This window comes from Saccoglossus kowalevskii, chromosome 12 (assembly GCF_978046115.1).
Source record: "Saccoglossus kowalevskii chromosome 12, keSacKowa6.1, whole genome shotgun sequence".
Classification (NCBI taxonomy): domain Eukaryota; kingdom Metazoa; phylum Hemichordata; class Enteropneusta; family Harrimaniidae; genus Saccoglossus; species Saccoglossus kowalevskii.
Genome location: NC_140652.1, coordinates 28,866,750 through 28,890,404, shown reverse-complemented (window position 1 = coordinate 28,890,404; position 23,655 = coordinate 28,866,750). Strand labels below are relative to the sequence as shown.

Sequence of the window (23,655 nt, the reverse complement as noted above, 5' to 3'; positions counted from 1 at the left end):
TTGTGCTGTATTGATTTATACCTAGACGATGTTTCAATTTCAAGTGGCATCTGGACAGGATGATGTATGATCTGCCACCTACCCAGAATTTTGGTTGAGTATGGTAATTTGTCGAAATAGATGAATTTTCTTTTTTAATTTAAAAATAACTTTATTTAGTAATTCCTCATATGTATTATCATAATGATATTATGTTATTCTTCACTTAAAAAAAATAAATATTATATTGATAAATAACAAGGCCCCCCCCCAAATGTACATGAACATAGAGGGCGCTGTTCATCAATATGCACTTATCAGTTACTTCAGGAGTCATTTTTTGACATAAATATTATTTAAAAATTTAGCGATACAGATTTGACAGCACGACTCTTGGAGATGATTTGTGCAGGAATACATCCTAAAATTACCCACTTGCGTCATCGCACACAGTATTTGCATACTCTCTTATAAGGAAATATAATAATATTTGTAATAATAACGAAAGTTTTTGCATCACTCTAAGTAGCATACACCAACTGGGAAACCACAAAATATGCACTTCTACAGTATGTAGTCACAAGTTACTGCTGTACACTTTTATTAATATAATCATCATAACCAAATAGATCAAATTTTACATATGTTCTGTAGTTCTGTTTCTGGTGAAGAGTGCAAAAAAGGACTACCGGTACATACATGTACATGTAGTTTTTTAAGTAATATTTCTGTCTTACTGTTCAATTCCTTTTTATTGTCAACAATCTTTGACCAAATCTGATTAAAGTAATTATTTGATAGAGCTCATAATCAAAGATTGCAGACTGGAGACTGTTTCAATTCCAAAACATTCCAAATAGTTGCACATTTAACATATTAGAGTCATTGGTAATTGAAATTTACGGACATACTTCATTTATTAGTGGGTTGATAATTGCTTGTTAGGAATGCTTAAAAAAAGTACTATGACTTAATGCTTCTTTTAAAAACCGACTTCATTCCTTAATGAAATCCTCAGGCACAAAGTCTATTGCAGAGCCAGTTTTACGAATCTTTGTACTCACAATATTTGTATTCGTATTTTCTGTTTGGTGTTGCATTATGGGATTAAGATTAAGAAGCACGATTGGGAAATCTAAGCGCTGGCAATTTATGAAAGTTCCTTGACCTATGAGTTTTTGTCAGGTTCTTAATAATTATGTTCGGCAATTGCGTGTTTATCGGCAGTGATTGAATTTTTAATAACTTTCGTAACAATTTACAACACAATGGTGTAATAAAAGAACTGATTCAATTCAAAATTAATCTGATACAATGTAGCTGAACTAAAGGCCAATGTACTGACTATGTGGCTGTAGAGAGTATGGTGTGAAACATACATATAACATGTACATACACTACTTGAGTATTAAAATGTCCTCACTTTTATAAAAAATTAATGGTTAAATTGAATGAAAATTGAACATGTTTTCATCAAAAGTTGTAGTGTGTTTCTAGTGGATTTACAGTACAGTTTTTATAGTCAATTATAATTATTTATTCTAATCATTGTCATAATTTCAACTTGTTCTATAAAATATACGTATGTAACTAATATGAGACATTTTTAGGTAGTATAATCTGATTTTTCGGTGAGAATCAAATTTATCATGAAAATTTATTAGTTATTATTTATAATAGAAAGTAATCTGTTTACACATGGCAGTGGGAAATTTGAACAATGAAGGATGAAATCATTTATGAGTTAATATACATCAGGGATTTGTTTAAACAATGGAACAGGGACGCAGCGCCCTCATGCCATGGCCATGTGCCCCCTTACCCTGGGGAGTAGATCCTCTGGCAACCATAAAATTCTGATTGACCAGGGATCACAGTGGCCATAGTTTTCAATTGTGACAAGTCTGATAGTTATTTCTGCTCCAAGGAAGCCATAGAATGCTCCATTTTAACTTACAATCCCTCTCTGGTAGGGAGAACCCTATCTACCCCACTTGGTGGTGCCGATGAATTGCAGTGCTCCCTCTTGCAGTTTTTTCTAGAACAAGCCCTGATACAGTGTCTGTATGTTATGTAATATAATATTGAGGTATTTATTTTAGAAATGGCATCAAATAATAAATTGTACAAATAAACATATATGAATATGTGAGGTCAGTTTCAGATGAATAAAGTACATACCAGTGAAAAAGTAGATTGAACAAAATAAAAGATTTAAACATCCACGTCAAAGCTCCCACTCATGCATGTACAGCGGAAACCAAATAAAGATGTCTTTTAACAAAGAAACAATGACAGAAAAAATGGAACTATGAACTTTCTTTGAGTTATTGTTATGAATTTTTGATGAGATACAGAATTATATCAAGGTCGTAAAAAAGAAAAGCTTTTAAATGGACATTAGTCTAGAGATTTGTGAGTGTATCAGCACTGAAGTAGTGTCCTTGGCTTGACACCAAATTTGTTTCTTGCCTTTCTTCATATGGTGGCACAATTTTCATCAAGAAATGAAATTACTGAGATAATTATGCTTAAAAGTCTATACATGCACATATATCAGCTAATTTTAACACTTTTTGTTAATTTTTATCTCCTTTTCAGTTTAAATTATTTTAAGAGGCAGTGATTTATTTAGAGTAGCTGGACAAGTTTATAGTTTAAACTTTCTGTTTTCTCAAAATTTCTTAATAGCTAACAAAATGGATTATTAACTTTCGCTTTATGAAGAGTAAAAATGATAGATTTCTTGAATTTGCAGGGTTTTGTTACTGAAACAGTAAAACTCATAAACTAAATAATATTCTGCAGATATTTTAGAGTTCAATCTTTCAAAACTACAGTAATGTCATTGCTTTGCCTTTAATAAGATGAAAGGTGAGGTATAGTAAGCATGTCCTGTCTGATGTCGTTTATTGCAAATAAAGGCTAAACTAGCCAATTTGAAAGATCTGTTTTTTAAGTTACAGACTTATTAAAAAACAGCTCTCCACTCAAATCTAAATATCTTCTACAAGCAAGGCTTAGATAGTTTCTCTATGTTTTCTAAAGACACATCCCTAAGTTGTAATAGTTGCTCCCATGTTGTGATATCTGATAGAGTTCTAAATGCATAAATGGACCAGATGGTTTAAGTAAGCTATCAACCATCAAAACTTAATCAAAAATTTATGAAAACAGGAAATAGAAATGTACATTATTGTAGTGGACATGAAAATTACTTTACTATGTAGTTGAATTATGTTGCTTTAGTTCCTTGTCAAATGATTAAGTACTGTGTTCTTGACATGATGACCTCACAATTTTTGTTCTGCTTCAGAAGTTCATCTTCTCAGGAGTGAACATCCATGCATTTTCACTGCTTGGCAACCACAATCGGTGAAAGCAACTGTCGAAAACTCTAAAAAAAAAAAAATATACATTGGCTAGTTTTTGAAAATCTCCTGAACAGTGTGATAAGATTACCTTTAATATGCAATATGAATTTTATAGTCTCAAAGTTGAGTTTGTGCTGTTTTCTCCTGTTCTATAACCAGCGTTCCACAGCAGCTTCTACAGAACCCATAGAAATACATGGTGTCTTTAATAGCAACATAAATCTTTCTGTGATTGAGCTCCACGCCTGAGATTATGATATTTTACTTTTATGAGTATGATCAGCTGGTTGGAATACCAAAAAAACACTAAGGGAAGGACCTATTTACTGCTCAACTAACATCTTATAATATATTGTGGAATAATATTATCTAAAAATGAAATTATATCCCAAAACATAGATTTGGAAATTCAACCTTATGCAGTTGTTATTTTATATTTTGAGTTAATATTCAAAAATGACATGTAATGTACTGTAATACATGGAAGACATTTATATTTTGTAATACATTTGAGTCGTGGAAAATCGGTAAATATTGTGGTGAATATTTCACTGGGGTTATTGTTGTCTCCAGTCATTCAACCTGTAAAATAAGTACAAATATTTGTTGGTGGGAGTAAATTCAGATTAAAATCATATTCATCCAATAGTTTGAAAAAAACAGCAATAATTTAACAGTGTAGTAAAATGTCCCAGTGGCAGCGTTCCTGCAAAGCCCGAGTGACTTGAGGGGGGGGGGGGTGAGTAGTTTGCTATAAACAACTCAACTACATTGTATGTGAGGAAGATTTTCTTTTCTTGCATAAAACAATTTGCAGCAAACCTCTCACTGCTAATTCATAAATTGTTTAATTGCTGTTAACTGACAGTCAGGGAAATCCATTCTCTTTTGTATTATCGCCTATACATCTCACTATAAATGTAATCTCCATTGAGTTTAGAAATGACCACTCTCCCTAGGCACAGACTATAAAACAATTTCAAGTAACTAGATGTTATTTTTGGCGATAAGTCGGTGAAATTGTGTTAATGAAGGTTTTGACATTTCACCTTCTTCTATTGAAGTTTAAATTTAGTTTCTGTCTTGTCATTACCTATTAGCATCGTGTTTCAATTCATAATTACTAGATTGTTAAACAAAATTGTTTCATCTTAAAAATAAAATGGTTTCTTTGATCTCTCACTTAATAGGTACCCTGGAATTCATGCTGCTTTATTTTCTGATTAATGTAATTTTGTGTTTTTATCACGGTTATAAACTTTATCACCAACCAACAAGTAAAGATGAACTGGCTTTAAACTTGGATTTAAAATATCATGGGTTCTAAAATTAATCAAAGATATTTTTAAAATCAATCTTTTTGGGACAAATATTGGAATGGATTACATCAAAAGTAAAAAATTCGGTGGTCTTAATTGTTTTTTGTACACTATCTTTTTAGCTCCGCTGTCGTCTTTGTCAAGCAGAGCTTATCATATGAGTGATTGTCCATCTTCGTCGTCGTCGTCCGTGTCAATGTTTTACTTTTTCGACTTCTTCTTGAAAACAATAAGCCTGAATGCTTTGATACTTGGTGTATATGTACCTTGGGTAGACGTCTTTTAGATTTGTTCATTTCATGATGATATCTTCAATTCTCTAATTTTGGTGAATATTTTTGGTCATTTTTGGTAAAAAGTGATATTTTCGACTTCTTGTTAAAAACCGCATGTCCAATTGCTTTGATATTACATATATAGGTACTACAGGTGGACCTCTCTCAGATTTGTTCATTTTGTAATGATATATTTAGTTCTCTAATTTTGGTGAATATTTTTGTCATTTTTAGTAAAAATTGATATTTTTGATTTCTTGTTAAAAACTGCGAGTCCAATTGCTTTGATATTACATATATAGGTACTACATGTGGACCTCTTTTAGATTTGTTAATTTCGTGGTGATATCTTCAATTATCCAATTTTGATGATATTTTTGTAATTTTTGGTGAAAAGTGATATTTTTGAATTCTTGTTAAAAACAGCAAGTCTACATATTGTATGCAACTCATGTGCACACTGTTACATCAACAATTTGGTGGTAAAAATACATTATTTTATTAATAAAAGTAAAATGTAAAATCTGATCTACATTTATGCTGACGTTTTTGTTTACTATGATCAAGTAATCGGCAAGCACTTGTATGTACTTTGTATTCCATACCATACTGGTATACTTTAATGAAATTGTAGTCCTCATGATAACACACTTCCTGTGGCTTTTGTAATGCCAGTATGACTTTTCTTTAGTTGAATAAAGAACAATGTTATCGCTTAAAAGCATTCCTACTCCCTGCTTAGACAATAATTGATATCCCAATATTCTGGGTCTCTGCGCTAACTGATAACACTGCTGGAAATACTTTACACATGTGATGGTTAGTTGAAAAATTATACTATTATATAATTTCAAGGATGGGACCAAATTTGTTCATATTTAAAGCGAAATGGTGCATCAATTAGATGAAAAGGAGGAAGTAAAAAAAGTGTATCCAAACTTGTTTCCATGGAAACAACTAACAATTCTTCTTACCATTAAACCCAACATTGCCAGCCATTTCAGATAATAATAATAATAATAATCACTTTATTGCATTTTTAGAAATACACATTTTTATCAGTATATACATCTAGCAATAAAAAATACAATTATAAATTACAAATGTACAAATTACCTATAATTTGAATTAAATGTGAATCAAAAACTACTTCAGATACTCTCGGTTTAATTTTAAAAGTTTTAAACAAGTTGCAGGAAATTCAAATACAGAGAAAAATTTTCTCCTAGTATCCATGGCTTGACGACTGAGCTGTATTGTATTAATAGGCATCGCCGAGCTTGTTCAATTTGTAGATAAATCAACGTCTCATAGTATGTAACTCGCCAAACACTACAATGTATTTATTGTCAACTGCTAAAAGTTTTGAACATTACAAAAAACTACACTCTTGAGCTTGTGGAAACTCCAAAAAAAAGAACGCAACTGAACAGTAATAAAATTGGCGCCCTGAAACTGATAGGGTGCCTCTTTCTTGTACAGGTCTTTGATTGGTCAGAGAAGATATTTAGAAGTCGTATTCATCAATAATATTTAACATTCTCGCTGCTTTCATCGATATAAGTATACAAAGTCTATAGTTAATAGTTAAAAAGTTGTTTTCATCTGCATATATTCAGCTGGTCTGGTAATCATTTTTTAGCTCCGCTGTCGACTTTGTTGAGCAGAGATTTTCATATGAGTGATTGTCCGTCGTCCGTCGTCTGTGTCAATGTTTTACTTTCTTGACTTGAAAACTACAAGTTTGAATGCTTTGATACTTAATGTATATGTACCTTGGGTAGACCTCTCTTAGATTTGTTCATTTTGTAATGATAGCTTTAATTCTCTTATTTTGGTGAATATTTTTGTCGTTTTTGGTAAAAAGTGTTATTTTCGACTTCTTGTTGAAAACTGTAGGTCCGATTGCTTTGATATTACATATATAGGTACTACATGTGGACCTCTCTCAGATTTGTTCATTGCGTGATGATATCTTCAATTCTCTAATTTTGGTGAATATTTGTTGTCATTTTTGGTAAAAAGGGATATTTTCGAATTCTTGTTGAAAAAGGCACGTCCGATTGCTTTGATACTATAGATATTGTTCATTTTCTAATGATATCTTCAGTTATTTAATTGTAATGTGCATTGCTAACAGCGGAGCTATCTCAGCCGACAGGCTGCTTGTGTAACAAATCTGGCAATCATAATGACGACAATTTGCATACAGAATGGACAAATAGGTTTAGAGAAGTTCTCTTGCTTACATTTTCAGTACTGCACACTTTAGAGAAGTTCCTTAGCTTTCAATGTCAGCACTGCAAACTTTAGAGAAGTTCCCTAACAACTCCTTTCACAGCAGGTGCAGAGTCAACTTACTTCTGCTCTTTTTGATCCTAAACATCCTTAAAATTTGATTAAAATTCTTTGTGTTCTAGCTGGTTCCTGTCTTCATTATACTGCATATATTATATGTATCTTCTAAAACATACTACTCATTACAAGTAGCAGTGTACGTTTGGTGGCTTATCATTTTTATTTCATTCACACTTACCATAACTAATTTTTTTTTCCATTTGATTAATTCAAAATTTTGTAAGTTTTGAAAGATGTTCACTGTGATATTCTAGGATTCAATTGAAATGCTCACTGGGACTTGATCCGTGTCTGAAATGGAACCAGAAAATTATACATTTATACCTACGTGTATAGAATGTAACAAAATCCAAAACTACTATAGTTTTTATTTCAGAAAAACTGAATTTTTGAATTTTAGTAAGAAAAAGAAAACCAAAGTTGTACGTTTTTGTTCTTTCTTTTATATGATACATATATTTCCTTAAATATATAATTTTTTTTCATTACTAGAACACTATAAAACAAAATTATATTCCATGTAATTATCAGTGGGGTACCTTACTGCTATGTATTAACCTACATTTACATGTATTACCACATGTATTCAACAAACTTTTAATTAATTATCATCTCAAATATTTACATCAACACTTGTTTAACATATTGCCAGCTAAATGCCTCCACATACTTGTACATTGTGTTTGTTTCTGAGTCTCATATCAAACAGAACGTGGATTTACAGATATAAAGTCAAAGTTTTGGTCACAGTCTTATAAACTGCAATCTGGCCCTCATGCAATTTACTCAACTTTGACCAAAATAGTAGGTTTTTATCTGTAAACACACATTTTCTGATCTGTTCACTTATATCAGAAAAAATAATTTCTTATTAATTAAATTATTAAAAACTATTGTAAATCATTTATATTCATTTTCATCTTCGAAAAATAAAATTCTTTAAATACATATGATTTACTTATTTTTAATATAGAATTACATATATGACTGTTGCCATAGTAACACAGTGTGCACTTTTTAAGGCAGCAATCTATTCAATGAATCCAAAATTTCAAAACGTAACTTTGGGTGCATTCTCTACAAACAAAATGTGTTTTATTTTATTTTTGTTTTGAAATATGCCTAATACAGTGACTTAAACATGAAATCATTTTAAAAATATTCATATTTATAAAAAATCTTAATATTAAAGCTGAATCAACCACATTGATGCTGTCAACATTGACAAATAGTGAGCAAGATAACTGACTACTCGTAATTGTGTCAGTTAGCCAATACAAAACTTGGCGTGAGTCTTTTCTATCCTGGTATCATATTTAATAAAACAGCTCGAGGTATATGCATAAGGTCATAATAAAAAATTTGTTGAAAATATAAACTGAATTTTAATCATAAATGTATGTGACCTCTGGCATGAACATGCTTTTAATTGTTCAATGTCATCGGAGGGGGTATGGTAGTGAATGGAACAGCATGTTTTATCCAGGGGGAGGTGATAAGAATAGCCTATTAAAAGTTGGAATATCAGTGTTATAATCTTATACCATACTTATAGTCAACTTGTAGATGACGTGAAGCTATACTATCTTTAATTCAGGTAAAAGCCTTTTATATTGAATATATAGTGTTTATTTTGTTGTAGCAAGCACTGTTCTTTATCTGCCAGGTTTATATATACAGAAAGTTTTATAGTGTAATTTTCTTGGCTCTCAATGTTATCGCATCACAGGCTGAAAGCCTGTATGGTTGGCCAAAATGAATGGGTAAAAAATTGTGTCAGAAGACGATGTATGAAAATTGTTTGTCTGGGCTTATTATTGGTAACACTGGGTTAGTGTGTCACTTAAAAAGTGACAGGAATGACAAAGCTATAAATCATTCCCCTCCTCTGCTGGCTCTAGCATTCGGACTGTTCAATGGCTGTTTATACTTTAGTGAGAATAAGAAATGTATTCTTGTGGGTTTGATTTGTGTGATGTATAGATCTATGGTATGACAGGTTAATACCAATTAGACAATAATTTCCATTAATTTAGGGGTGTGGCTAAGAGGCGGTTTGGGGGAGGGGGTGCTTTGTAAATACCACTATATGCTCTGCCATTGCTTGATACTTGTACCAGGACAAGTTGTGTACATGTACATCTGATATGTGCAATGGCTTCATTTTAGTTAAAGGGTCACAAGCCCAGACCCCCTCCCCCCCTTCCCCCAGGGGAAAAAACTACAAGAACTTAACTAGAGAATAAAATTTTGTTTGAATATCTTCAGCCAACTTTTGGTTTTCAGTTTTCTTCCCAGTTATACAATATGTAAACAATTACATCACATGTTAAGGTATCGATAACGACTTTATTTTAGTGTTGAGTGGCCTACATCCTTTACTCAGACATAGTATCAAGATTGCATTAACAGGACATGGATAAACATCTGACTTGTCAGATTAATTTCTTTGGTTATGTCAGTGAAGCCATGCTGAGTTAAATTACAGTTTCTCCTCACTGTAGATCAGACCTGAAAAGTAAAAATCAACTTAAACACAATTATTGACTTTTGAATTCCCAGGAAAGTGTTCATTTATCCGAAATAGAGATTTTTTTAGCTCCGCTGTCGACTGTCGATATGAGTGATTGTCCGTCGGTGTCCGTCGTCGTCCGTGTCAATGTTTTACTTTTTCGACTTCTTCTTGAAAAATACAAGCCTGAATGCTATGATACTTTGTGTATATGTACCTTAGGTAGACCTCTCGTAGTTTTGTTCATTTCATGATGATATCTTCAATTCTCTAATTTTGGTGAATATTTTTGTCATTTTTGGTAAAAAGTGATATTTTCGACTTCTTTTAAAAAATGCATGTCCGATTGCTTTGATATTAAATATATAGCTACTACATGTGGACCTCTTTCAGATGTGTTCATTTCGTGTTGATATCTTTAATTATCTAATTTTAGTGAATATTTTTGGTAAAAGTGATATTTTCGACTTCTTTTTAAAAAATGCATGTCCGATTGCTTTGATATTACATATATAGATACTACATGTGAGCCTCTTTCAGATTTGTTCATTTTGTGGTGATATCTTTAATTATCTAATTTTGATGAATATTTTTGTCATTTTTGGTGAAAAGTGATATTTTTGAATTCTTGTTGAAAACAGCAAGTCTGGTTGCTTTGATACTATACATATTGTTCATTTTCTTCTGTTTTTTAATTGAAATGTGCATTACTAACAGCGGAGCTATCTCAGCCGACAGGCTGCTTGTTTAAAAATTGGCTTAATTTTAGATCTTAATCCAAGTATTAACTGTTCTTCATTTCATGTGTCTAACTCTTTCCATGATTCAATGTGATTTGTTTGAGGTGATAATAATAGTTTCCAGGTTAGGCTGGACACAGATTGGAGCCTATGTCATGGGATGTATGTATTCGTGCAGTGATTCAGATGCTCAATGGACAACTGCTATTTGCTGGTATTTTTTTTTTAAATGTTCACATTTTGTTCAATCATCTCAGACAATGAATCTTTGTGTTTTCAGTTACCTCAACTGTTTTACACCTAAAATATGGCAAATGATTCGTAATGTCCCATGATGCTCTTTGCCATTTTTAACAAAATTTTCTAAGCTGAATTAGTAATGGAACTCCTATATGTTACAAATGTTTTTCCACTGATACTTGATAAAGTGTTATCAGAAATGTGTTCTGATTTCAGATTTCAGATTGTATGAGTTACAGTACTTGGATAGAAAAGAATTACATGTATGAATGTCACAACATATCTTGAGGAAAACTAGCATTTATACAATTCAACATCCTATTCACTTTTTCCCCAGTGTTCTCATTTGTTCAAAATTGTGTATAATTCTATGATTATTTGCCTTCAGCAAGATTCGTAGTCAGGATGCAAAATTTGATATCCAATTGCTACATTCTTGTGCACTGAAGAATGCATAATATGAGTAAAAAGTAGAATAATCCTGCCACCTTTGGTGCTGTTATTTCCTAATCATATCAATATTTGGTTCAATTTAAATCAATACTTTTGTAAGAACTACATGTACGCATGTACACACACATCAATGAATATTAACAGATTTTATAGATCGGGGTAGAGGGGGGCAGTTTTTCAAGAAAATGATTGTTATTTTTTAATGAATAGCAGCTATGTTGATGATGCTTTTATCATTGGTTTCTGTAGTAGAGATATCTCATATTGTAGTCTATTGTGATAGGGTAAAAAAATGATATACATTTTGCATAATTTTTTAAAAGTGCTTACAATTTAATTTAATATTCAAATATGCTATAACTTTGCTGTATTCTATGAAACTATTTCAAAAATATCCATTTTTGTATAATATTTTACTAATTTTGCCATTTTTACATTTTTTAAAATACAACAGAATGTTGTTCATTATTTTAAACTATTTTCTTGATAATCCCAAAAAATTGTCATGTGATTAATGAGAATGTTTTTCATAAAATTAGGCTTCTACTTTACTTTTAAATAATTACATAACATATGGTAGGTTTCAATGAATATTCAATGATTTGGGTGGGATGTTATATTTCATGATTTGAAAAGAATCCAAAACCTCATAACATATTGCCATATAATTAATTGTGATATTTTATTTATCCAAAGCATGCAGAATAATAAATTGCAAAAATAAATGTATTACTCAGTAATAAAAGTAATCAGTTGTGGCATGTGTTTTCGTCGTATATATTTTGCAACATTTTGAGATCAGAGTTCTTTATGTATGTAATGAATTTTACATTACAAGGTTATTGTCTTATTTATTTATTTTTCTTGTTCTGTTTTTGACCAGAGCTTTGGGTCTAACTCACGTACTGGTATGCCCAAAGACAGTACTTCAGAAATACTGACTAACACATACTGACATTGATGCAGCCACATACTGTCTAATGCATACTTTGCGGTATCCTCATAACAACTATATTATTAAGTCTTATATCATCTTTAACTACCAGATGTGTAATTATTTATGAGAATGTGATTTGTGTTTATTATATAAATATGATTTGATCTCTTCTACTGGTCTTTTCATGTCTATGTTCATATTGTTATTGCTACACAACCTTATCGTCAAACGTTTTACTTCAAACAATCCCAAAAACGAACATACAGTAAATAAATAAATAAGTAAATAAATAAATAACAAAATGAATATTTTGAAAATAAATTTAGAAAGTCTTGTAATATTTATAGTAATAGTTTTGTTAAGTGTGCTCATGAATGAATTATGAAGGACACACAGTGTAATTTAAATGTGAATTATGAACTTGATGTATAGTAGATTTCAACCTGGAAACTATTCATTTCCTGGATATCTTAGGACATTGATTTATTTTAATTAAAAAGAAAAAGGGTTCTTCTCAAAAATTGTCATCTTGAGATTTTAAATTTATTTCCAAATACGTTTTTTTTTTATAATTTTGATGGTAATTTTAACCAAAATAAAAAAGTTTAGGAAAATAGAAGGAATATGTAATTTTGAGTAATTCTGACTGGAGTATTTCTACCTCATGAAAACCTCATGAAAACTGTAACATGTTCACTCATTCTAATGGTATATCATAATAACAATAATAAATTCACATTTTATTTGATTTTGAGTATGGTTCAGCACCATCTCTTGCACAGAATTAATTCTTCATCCAATATGGCAATGTGGGTTGTTCATTATTATGTTTTTAAAAAATAGTGGGTAATACCTGCAGACAATGGGAATTTACATTTATTTGGTTCTGAATTAATAAGACCGGAGATCTCACCCGGCATAAGTGGCATATAACGATACATTGGTTTATTTCGTGAAATTAACACCTCATTGTTTGGGACTTGAAAAAAACAGATTATTTTGGTTACTCTCTTCTAAAACATGTAATTCTCATTATTTAAATATATGTCTTTGTTCATACCTGAAAAACTAAAAAAATATTGTTTTGACTTGAATAAGAAATACATATTTGTATTAGTGACTTAGCTTATTAATATCGATTATAAACTTATTAATATTCAAAAATGACCAGCGTTCCAATTAGACTGTTGAGATCACTTATAGTAGTGTACACAAAACTTCACAAAATGGCTCATTGACAATACTCATTCAGGTGAACTGGTTTACCGTCATTAAATAGAAATTATTTTTACATTATAATTACAAATGTTGCATCTGACATTTTGTCTTTCAAAAGGTTATGTATCTGACAATCCTTTGATTTATGTAAGTCTTAGTAGTCATGACATTTACTAATGTTTATCTCTTTATCGTGTTCTTATTTTCCATGATACCTCATCCCACTTTTATGGATTAATCTGAAGATTTGAGATGACCCCTCATCTTCAGCTTTGATAAGTGTATGTTTAAAAATAGACATAGATCTTGATATAATATTATCCCTTCTTTGTATATTTTAATGTTTTTGTCATTTATTTATCACTATTAATGGTTTAACTGTAAGGAGCCACCATTATCTTAAGAGAGGGGTAATGAATAGCTCACATGTAAGGGATAAACCATTAACTTAAAGAGCGGTAGTCGTCGTGCCGCATCCTGTTCGATATGGGAATCATAGCAACATATACAATGCGTGTATTTGTTTATTTACATGAAATTCGAACACCCGCTGCGCGACGACCACCACGCTTTAAGAGAGGGGCGCGTGTAAGGGATCAACCATAATCTTAAGAGAGGGGCTGTGAATGGCTCGCATGTAAGGGATAAACCATAATCTTAAGAGAGGGGCTGTGAATGGCTCGCATGTAAGGGATCAACCATAATCTTAAGAGGGGCTGTGAATGGCTCACATGTTTTTGTAAGGGATCAACCATAATCTTAAGAGGGGCTGTGAATGGCTCACATGTAAGGGATCAACCATAATCTTAGGAGCTGTGTTATAGATGACTGCATGTAAGGGATAAACCATTATCTTAAGGGAGGGGTGATGAATGGCTCAAATGTAAGAGATCAATCATTATCTTAAGGTGGTACATGTATGAGTGGATAAACTGTAAGAGATCTAGATTTGGGGGGGATTATGAAAGCTTCCAATATTTCAGCTTAACCTTCCGGTTGCCAAAGTCACTGCTGATTAACCAAAGTTCAAACCAAAGAATAATTATAACATACAGCCTTTGGCTAGCCAATCTGATAGTAATTAAATGAGTTTATTTAACTGATTACAACTTCATTTATGTACGTGGTCACTAATATTGAGGAATTTAATCCCAATTAAAAACTTTTAGTAGTGTAAACTTTCATTGCCAGGAGCAGTTTTACACCATGACCCTATGATTAGTGGTATGAGTACACAGTTTCTATTTATAATAGTTTTGAGTTTCAACAAAAAATATTACCTCCATACATCACATGGTAATTTGCCAATCACAGCATTTCATTGCACCATTCGTAGCTTATGTTTATTAGGACTGTCAAATTATTAAAATTTGACTGATGCAAACTGCTTTTATTTCACAAAAGGACAAACATTCATGAATACTTTGTAGCATAGTAGAATTCAGTGGGATCCCTAAATGTCAGGGGTCATCGTGCAGTGGTCACCGCACAGCGAGTGTTGAATTTTGTGCACAGAAGCATTGCATTTTACACATATTGTATGCATCCCAGGTTTTTTTTTTACAAAAAAACTGCAAGAGGGAGCACTGCAATTCAGCTGCACCACCAAGTGGGGGAGATAGGGTTCTCCCTACCTGGGTGTGGAGTTTTCGATAATTGTAAGTTAAAATGGAGCATTCTATGGCTTCCTTGGGGCCAAAATTACTGTCAGACAGGTCACAGTTGAAGACTGTGGCCACATGCGATACCTGGTCAATCAGAATTTTTTATTTTTTTACAAAAATGGCCCTTTTAAACATTTCCTCATTGCGAACCTATTAAATCTTGAATATTTCACATGGTGACAAATTTAACAGATTACAGAATTTGAACTTGACTGAAGATAGCCGTAATCTTGAGTACAGCACATCACATAGTTCTCATGGAGCTTATTATCTACAGAGAAATCTCTCACTTCTAGGGAATCATGAGATACCTTTTATTATTACATATGTACTGCAGTTTATTTTGATTCGTCCCTGAAATCAAAATCGGTATTTCCACACCTCGTATGCAAATGAGTCTGAGAGCAAACAAAGTAGTCCCTTCAGGAGTACCGTTTTTCGAAACATAGCAGAAATAAACAATATTTAAGAACTACAATATTTTTCTCTTGGGGTAATATACTTGCCGAGTGAAATGAAATTTGAACAACAGTAATGGTACTCTTTGACAGTCACTTATTATGACAAAAACTAATTTGCATATCACCCATGCAATAATGTTTTCGGTATTTTCACGGTCTATATGCAAATGAACATGGTAGTTCCATTGGCTACCGAACTATTTTTATTCTGTAAACACATTTTCGTCTCCTATTTTTGTCCGGTTCAAATCGTTCAGCAACGTTACGTTTTTGGCATGTTAGGTGTACATCTCATGGAATATTACGATTGGGAAAACTTAATGTATGTTGACCACTTGGAAACTGAGTTTTATAAACCTTGAAGGGCTCTCGGAAGATCCACCCGCTGTAAAATCAGCGATTACTATGGAGCCGCAATCATCAACATCGAGATACCAGGAGGTTTCTGCTGGCGACGTTGCAGCAGTTCCAAATAAAGATTACCAATGCCAAATGAGCTTCGCTCGTGAAAGTACGGCCACAGGATACACCGTATCACTCGTGAAAATAACTTCCATACGCAACGAAAGCCACGGACAGGGTGTGGGGTTCTGTCATATTGTCAAAAAATAAATTCTCAAACCAATAAATTAAATAAAAATAAAGTCATCAATTTGCTTTTAAAAATTAGTGCACAATAGCTATGAAATGTAAGCCACCAGTGTCACAATTATGAAGATGCTTTCATTTAATAGTAAATTTGCGTTATAATCAATCATTCATTGTTTATCATGTGTACATATGTTTTTGACAGTTTCTACTCAAGTACACACAAAGTGGTTTGATTAACATTATAATGATTCTTGTATCAATATTAAGGACAATTAGCCCTGTAGATGTGGTAAAAATTTAACTGGGTTACAATACAAATATTGATCTGTGATAATGAAACCAGACAATCTTAGCAGTCATTGTCACTAATCAATAAATTATCAAGAATATTATATTTTTTTTTTGAACTACAAACATATCCTGCTCTTGTGACTGTAGGTTTCTTGTTACTGCCAAAAGAGGGCGCTGTTTTTTTCACATCACTACTCGTCTTTGACTCGATATAATTGTTACGCCACTTTTATTTTCCCAAGCTGAACAAAGAAATATATCAGGGAAATATAGTATTCAGCCCTATGCTTACAATTTGTGTTGACCCGATGGCAGCATGGCAGCATTTTGGCTCAAGAGGGCGCTTATCACATCTATAGGGCGTTTAAAAAAAAAAAATTATTAGCGAAGACAGTAAATTTAAACTAATTTTAACATTTATGCTTTATTCTCTTATTATACATTCTGTTCGTAGTCTCAGCTTTGCAGAAAAAAAAAACATGATGAATTCTTAATTAGCTTGGTAGGTTAGTGACCCGCATTATTAAATTCACATTCAATTCACTTGCAGGTCTCATCGGATAATAGTAAAATTAATTGAACATTTATAAGACGGCTTAATCCTTTGAGATGGATTGATTAGATTGTCAAGTTTCTCCAGCTACATGTAACTCCTGTCTAATTACTGTAGACTTATTAATTATTCACCAGGATTTAACTTAGCTATTTCTGCTGATCAGTGAAATCTGCTGAATAAAATCTAGGTGAACATGTTAAAATTATAATTTACAACAGAAGTGAAAACCATGTGAATTCTAACACGTGTAAAATACATTGCTTGTTTGAATGAAATTCGAACACGGGCTGTGCGATGACCACCGCGCTTTAACGCATATGGTTATAGGTTAAAATCATTATTTTTCCTACCGACATTACAGTTTTACAAATTAATATTGTAGTTTCTTTGCCTTTTGGACCAAATGGACAAAGATTCCAATCGACTACAGAAATTGGATTAAAATTAAGGAAAACAAATTTAAAATATTATGTTGGATTTTGTGAAAGATGGCAATTACTACTGTCAGCTATTGCCTGAAATATCATTTGGTAATTAATGCAGATGAAGGCCTATTTTCAGAAATATTATTCGGTAATTACTAAAATGATATACATCACTGAAATTTGTTAACAGTTAACAATTAAATTATAAACTGTATTAACCTAACAGCTCCTGATGGGTATTATCACTGGTAACAGCTATTAAAGGGTTTCTTACATACATGTAGTCCTTAGAAAACATGATTTGATAAACTGTGCTATATCTTCATTACATCACCTTGATAAACTGTACTATATCTTCATTACATCACCTTGATAAACTGTGCTATATCTTCATTACATCACCTTGATAAACTGTGCTATATCTTCATTACATCACCTTGATATACTGCTATATCTTCATTACATCACCTTGATAAACTGGATTATATCTTTATTACATCACTTTGATATACTGTACTATATCTTCATTACATCACCTTGATAAACTGTGCTATATCTTCATTACATCACCTTGATAAACTGTGCTATATCTTCATTACATCACCTTGATAAACTGTGCTATATCTTCATTACATCACCTTGATATACTGATATATCTTCATTACATCACCTTGATAAACTGGACTATATCTTTATTACATCACTTTGATATACTGTGCTATATCTTCATTACATCACCTTGATAAACTGTGCTATATCTTCATGACATCACCTTGATAAACTGTGCTATATCTTCATTACATCACCTTGATAAACTGTGCTATATCTTCATTACATCACTTTGATAAACTGTGCTATATCTTTATTACATCACTTTGATATACTGTGCTATATCTTCATTACATCACCTTGATAAACTGTGCTATATCTTCATTACATCACCTTGATATACTGCTATATCTTCATTACATCACTTTGATATACTGTGCTATATCTTCATTACATCACTTTGATATACTGTGCTATATCTTCATTACATCACCTTGATAAACTGTGCTATATCTTCATTACATCACCTTGATAAACTGGGCTATATCTTTATTACATCACTTTTATATACTGTGCTATATCTTCATTACATCACTTTGATATACTGTGCTATATCTTCATTACATCACCTTGATAAACTGGGCTATATCTTTATTACATCACTTTGATATACTGTGCTATTTCTTCATTACATCACCTTGATAAACTGTGCTATATCTTCATTACATCACCTCCAGCTCAGCTGACTTAGCTATGAGGTGCTGCACAGAATACTCTGATTGTAATCTCAGGCATTCTATCATGGGAATTTGTGTAATACTGTTCACAGATAAATAAAATAGCAATTGTATTCAATTTTCTGCTTGACTTAATGAGGGAATCTGGGTAGTTTTGTCTGGGCTGTTTGAATTAATGGAATTTCAGACAAATAAATTATTTATTTATTTATTTGTAGAAACTTTCATTTTCATTGAGGGAACATTTCGTTCTTTTGTTATAGTCAATTTATTTAATTTGTTCAATAGTAGTCAGAAGAAATAATTTCTAAGGGCTTATAGTGTAAATTTAATATGAAATTAGAGATATCAATTTTGTGCAGTAAACAATTCTACAACTTACACTTACAGTAACATCAATTACTGAAAATTGTTTCCAATTGCTTTATATTTTTTAACTCTTGGAAAAAGTGTATCATGCCCAAAAAATATTAAGTTGTTTTTATCAATATGAATTTTAATTTGATGTCGTTGTTATTTGATGACATTATTGATATGTGTGTGGGTTATATTAGTTGTACATGGGGCTGATAAGAATCAATTGAAAGGTCACAATTTTGAATGTCACACAGATAATGTCAGTGAATTCAACATTAATTACATATTGAAAAAACATCAAATTACTGATTAACATCAAACGAGGAGTTGGGACAAGTTTTATTACTCTAAAATTAAGACAAATGTGATCGGCTACATTTCAGGCTATGCAGTTCAAATAGCTGTCTACAAAGATTTCTTTCTTAGGGGTCTTCTCATGTTGTCAGTAATTGTGTGTTACAGTGCATGTCTTTACAAGTTGGAAAAAAAACACAATATTTTTGTAATACTGTGCATTGTCTATTATTGAAATGCTGCATTTTGACAACAAACCCTTCATTATTTATTCAGGGTAAGAAATCTTGGGTTGACCAGGGTGTTCGCTTTCATAATAGGCTTGACTATGTCTCTTCCATTATTGCATAAATCCTCGTCCTTGCCCTGCTATCCCATTATTGCATACATCTCTGTCCTTGCCCTGTTATCCCATTATTGCATAATAATAATAATAATAATAACTTTATTTAATTAAGCGCAACAATTCCAACATATGAAGATCAAAGGCGCTGATACAATAAACAATCAGTCAAATATTAAAAGCACATTTAAATAAGTGCGTTTTCAGTCTGGATTTAAAAATGTCTACTGAAGGACTAGAACGAACAGACAGAGGTAATTCATTAAAAAGTTTAGGACCTAAATTTTCAAAAGCACGGTCTTTGTATAACACCTTGGACTTTTTACTACACACCTGACGAGTTTTAATAAGAAACTTTGATTCAGATCTTAAACTACGACTAGGTACATAAAATTCGATTAATTCACATAGATAATTTGGGGCAAAACCATACAAAGATTTATACACTAGTAAAAGTAATTTGAAATTGATTCTTTGTACAACTGGTAACCAATGAAGTTTAATAAAAATGTCTGTAATGTGGTCATATTTTCGAGCACGAGTGACAAGGCGGGCTGCTGCATTTTGTACCCGAATAAGAGGTTTTATCTTAGTTACAGGGAGACCAGACAATAATGAATTACAGCTGTCTAAGCGAGAAGATATGAATGCATGTACCAACTTTTCAGTATCAGATTGGGATAATGATTTACGAATACGATTAATATTTCTTAGATGGGAATATCCAGATCTACAAATAGTAGAAATGTGTGTTTCCATAGATAGCTGCGAATCAAACAAGACACCTAAGTTTCTAGCACTTGACGAAGCACTAACCAATTCTTCACCAATTGCGATACTAGACAAAGGACACGAGTCTTGTGAGAATCTCCGAGACGACATGCACACAAATTCAGTTTTCGACACATTCAAAAGTAGGAAATTACAAGACATCCAATCGCTAACGTCTTGAATACATGTCTGAAGTATCACCCGGGCGCGAATTTGATCATCTTCAGAAACCGATAAATAAATCTGTGTGTCATCGGCGTAAAAATGATATTTTACGCCGTGACGTCGCAATAACTCGCCCAATGGACGCATGTACATTGAGAACAATAATGGCCCTAAGACGGAGCCCTGTGGAACACCGGTTTCTAATATAGACGTCATATCAGAAAATACATTTCCAATTTTCACTTTTTGAATGCGGTTACTCAAATACGACTCAAACCATTTGATGATGAGACCATTTAAACCAAAATTTGATCTCAACCTATCGATGAGAATCCTGTGATTCACAGTATCAAAAGCGGCTGAAAGATCCAAAAGTACGAGAGCAACTGAATTCTTAGAATTATCAATACTGCATAGTACATCGTTAGCGACCCGCAAAAGAGCCGTTTCAGTGCTATGTGCGGTCCGATACGCTGATTGAAACTCTTCATACAACGAATAATTCTCTAAATGTTGTTTCACTCTGGATGCAACGACACGTTCAAGGACTTTAGATATAAAAGACAAATTAGAAATCGGTCGATAATTTTTCAGCATGTTTGAATCCAACGATGCTTTCTTGAGCAGAGGTTTAATCAGCGCACATTTCATTTTCTCAGGAACACTTCCAGTGCGAAGTGATTCATTTATGATATCTGTTATAGGTGAAAGCAGGATGGAAAGGATCTTTTCATCTTTTAATATATTAGTGGGTAAACAGTCCAAATCGCACGAAACCGACGACGATTTTTTTATAATTTTAATTATTTCATCCTCCGTGGCTGGTTCAAAACATTTCAATTCATCACCAGAGAACTTGTGCAGTTCGTTAAAACGGTTTCCATTCAATAAATTTAGATTTAGTCCTTGATTGATTTTCTTAATCTTATCCACGAAAAACATGCTAAAACGATTCGCTAAATTTATTTTGTTATCGTGAATCGGCAACGCATTCAAATTATTTGTCGAGCCTAGAAGACCATTTACGATGGAAAACAGTTTTCTTTGGTCACCATTACAATCCGCGATCTTATCAGCGAAATAACTCCTACGTGATACATCAATAAGATCATTAACTTTATTTCGTTTAGATTTGTAGATTTGGCGATGGACAGTTAAACCAGTTCGCCGCCACGTCCGTTCAGCTTTACGGCGTTCAGTGCGGGCGTGGTAAATATCAACATTTATCCACGGCTCGGCCACACGAACGTGAACAGTCTTCTCAGTCATGGGGGCATGTTTGTCAAGCGTTTCTGATACAGCAGTGTTGAAAATACGTAACTTAGCTGTAGAATCTACCTGGTCAACTGTTCTAGTACACCCAGATTCGAGTAGATCAGATGCGAAATTATCCCTATCAAAGTTCTTGAAGCAGCGATAAGTAATTTTGGTACGATTTGATGTATTATCATGATGATTTGACAAACTAAAGAAAATGGGATAGTGATCAGAGATTGCTGCGGCCTGGTTCACTTCCAATGATAACACAATATTCTCACGGGTAATAATTAAATCCAAAATGTTACCAGAACGATGGGTAGGTTTGTCTACTAGCTGCACTAAATCATGCATTTTTAAAAGTTCCAGAAATCTGCAGGTGTCACGATTGTCTGGCTTATTAAAATGAATGTTAAAATCTCCAAGGTAGACGATTGGTGTAGTATCCAAAACGTAAATGTCTAGAAGATCCGAGAAATCCGATAAAAATCCATTAAATGTCAGTTTATTAGAAAAACTGGGAGGCGGGCGGTACATGAGAATGTACCTAATACGTCCATGTTTTGAATCAACAGTGATCTCTAACCACTCAAACGATGAAAATGTTTGCGAGCACGATGTATTTACTTTTGCGGTAGTTTTATGAACGATGGCGATACCACCTCCAGCACCTGTAAGACGAGGAAACTGTCTACACTTAAAGCCACTTGGAGTCAACTCAACGACGACAGGTCCGTCACTGACATCACCTTTCAGCCATGTTTCCGTGAGAAATAAATAATCCAAATCATGATATAAGATCATCTCATTTAATGCACACGATTTATTCCTAACTGAACGAGAATTTAATAATCCACATTTTAACTCTGACATAAACTTCGATCGGGATGTGTGCTGTAGGTCAATAGAGGTCAAATTGGTAGAGTCCACTCCGAAATTTCCAGATTTGCGACGATAACGATAATGTTCAGCAGAAAAAACGTTGTAAATAACAGGAATAATATTAGCATCATATGGCTCATGTACAGTGGTATTAAACCCAGATAGTTGAACTAATGCAGATAATCTAGGAACAACAATAACTTGGTTGTCCGAAATCGGACGTATAGTCAAGTGAACAGTAATTGGGTGCCTAATATGCGATCCCGCTCGTCGACAACGTTGTCTCCAGATGGAATTATCTTTAGTGGTTTGTATAACATGGTGTGTTAGATTTGCGAAATGTTGCTTGCGTAGTTTTAGTAACTGTAGTGTGTTATAAACGATTCGTGACGACATGTCCAGAGTTGCAATTTATCAAGCAGTGTCAGAAACAATTATCTGCAACAGGTGGTACGCGGAAAAACTTGCTTCTATTCATATGGTAATGAGTAATGGACAATATGGCGATTTCAGCATGGGCGTCATGTGAAAAACGTTTTGGACAGAATTCACGGCAACACAAATATATAGACGAACATCAACAAACCAAGAAGTTGCACTAATACTTAACATAAACGAGGAATCCAATGAAGATAATCACACAAAACCATAAAATCCGTAAAACGTAGTAAAACTGGACTGTACTTATCCAAGTTGGCAGCAGCAAAACAGCGCCCTCAAAAAATATTGCATACATCCCTGTCCTTGCCTTGTTATCATATTATTGCATAAACCCTTGTCTTTGCCCTGTTATCCCATTATTGCGTACATCCCGGCTTTGCCCTGTTATCCCATTATTGCGTACATCCCTGTCCTTGCCCTGTTATCCCATTATTTCGTACATCCCTGTCCTTGCCCTGTTATCCCA

At 32.9% G+C, this 23,655-nt stretch overlaps 1 protein-coding gene across 1 annotated transcript in view; it reads left to right on the top strand.

Annotated features, from left to right (window-relative positions):
• The first annotated feature begins 8,855 nt into the window (after positions 1 to 8,855).
• The window catches only part of LOC100367870 (excitatory amino acid transporter), a 46,043-nt gene continuing 31,243 nt past the window's right edge, over positions 8,856 to 23,655 (top strand). The window contains exon 1 of the mRNA XM_085506556.1: positions 8,856 to 8,902. The gene's annotated coding sequence lies outside the window, so the exon portion shown is untranslated. The remainder of the gene's footprint in view (positions 8,903 to 23,655) is intronic.